This window comes from Mustelus asterias, chromosome 21, assembly GCF_964213995.1.
Source record: "Mustelus asterias chromosome 21, sMusAst1.hap1.1, whole genome shotgun sequence".
Lineage (NCBI taxonomy): Eukaryota > Metazoa > Chordata > Chondrichthyes > Carcharhiniformes > Triakidae > Mustelus > Mustelus asterias.
In genome coordinates, this window is record NC_135821.1 from 78,658,350 (window position 1) to 78,660,083 (window position 1,734).

Here is a 1,734-nt window from a genome sequence, read left to right on the forward strand (position 1 = left end):
TGTGCTCCCAGAGTATTGATACCTGTGCTCTAATACCTGTGCTCCCAGAGTATTGATACCTGTGCTCCCAGAATATTGATACCTGTGCTCTAATACCTGTGCTCCCAGAGTATTGATACCTGTGCTCCCAGAGTATTGATACCTGTGCTCTAATACCTGTGCTCCCAGAGTATTGATACCTGTGCTCTAATACCTGTGCTCCCAGTGTATTGATACCTGTGCTCCCAGAGTATTGATACCTGTGCTCCCAGAGTATTGATACCCGTGCTCCCAGAGTATTGATACCTGTGCTCTAATACCTGTGCTCCCAGAGTATTGATACCTGTGCTCCCAGAGTATTGATACCTGTGCTCTAATACCTGTGCTCCCAGAGTATTGATACCTGGGTCGCATTGAGCTTCAGTTCTGCCCGCCAGCTCTAGGGGGCAGTGGTTCTCCGGGTGCCGGGTGAAGTTGCGGCGGCCTCGGGAGCTGCGACCCCGGGTCCCGGGGCTGTTTTGTGGGGGCGCTGGGCGGTGGGAGCAGCCCCTCTGCCGCCTGACGCTGTGATTTTGCCTCATTTTGCTGTTTGAGCTGCGAGCTGGTGCCGATGCGCTGCGGACCGGCTCCCTGTTAAACGGGAAAGGCACGGATCTCTGCACGGTTCCATGGTGTAATGGTTAGCACTCTGGACTCTGAATCCAGCGATCCGAGTTCAAATCTCGGTGGAACCTTAGTTTTTTGGAAATTGTCATTCTCGCTCTGTTGCTGCAATAAACTTTTCAAAGCAAAGTATAAATCACACACTGCAACTTGGCTTCATCTAATTCAGCTCAGCATTAAACATTAGATGTATTGTAAGAGGTTCTTGGTAAGGTCTACACAGAAAAAGCTGACAATTTGATCCCAGTGCCATAGAACCATAGAAAAGTTCCTGCACAGGACCATTCGGTCCATCTTGTCCATGCCAGCCCGAGGACAGCCAGGTTCCCTTTCTAATCCCACCTTCCTGCACCCAGCCCATAGCCCCTGTAGTTTACAGCACTTAAGGTGCCAAAATGGATGATAACCAGAGCATAGGAATTCAAGAGGTCTCACAACACCAAGTTAAAGTCCAACAGGTTTATTTGGTATCACGAGCTTTTGGAGCGCTGCTCAAAGGAGCGCTACTCTTTCTCAGTGCTCCGAAAGCTTGTGATACCAAATAAACCTGTTGGACTTTAACCTGGTGTTGTGAGACTTCTTATTGTGCTTACCCCAGTCCAACGCCAGCATCTTCACATCATGGCAGAGAATATTAGAATCATGCAGTGCGGAAGAGGCCCTTTGGCCCATCGAGTCTGCACTGACACCCGAGAAATAGCTGACCTCAAACCCAATCCCAACTGTCAGCACTTGGCCCATAGCCCTGAATGCTATGATGTGCCAAGTGCTCATCCAGATACTTTTTAAAGAATGCGAGGCATCCCATCTCCACCACCCTCCCAGGCAGCGCATTCCAGATCGTCACCACCCTCCGGGTAAAAAAGTTTTTCCTCACATTCCCTCTAAATCTCCTGCCCCTCACCTTAAACCTGTGCCCCCCGTGACTGACCCTTCAACTAAGGGGAACAGCTGCTCCCTATCCACCTTGTCCATGTCCCTCATAATCTTGTACACCTCGTTCAGGTCGTTCCCTCAGTCTTCCCTGCTCCAACGAAAACAACCCAAGTCTATCCAACCTTTCTTCTTAACGTAAATGCTCCATCCCAGGCA

At 50.0% G+C, this 1,734-nt stretch overlaps 1 non-coding gene across 1 annotated transcript; it reads left to right on the top strand.

Moving 5' to 3' along the window:
- Positions 1-641: 641 nt before the first annotated feature.
- Positions 642-713, top strand: trnaq-cug (transfer RNA glutamine (anticodon CUG)). The gene has a single exon. It is a non-coding gene; the product is annotated as a tRNA-Gln (tRNA).
- Positions 714-1,734: the final 1,021 nt, after the last annotated feature.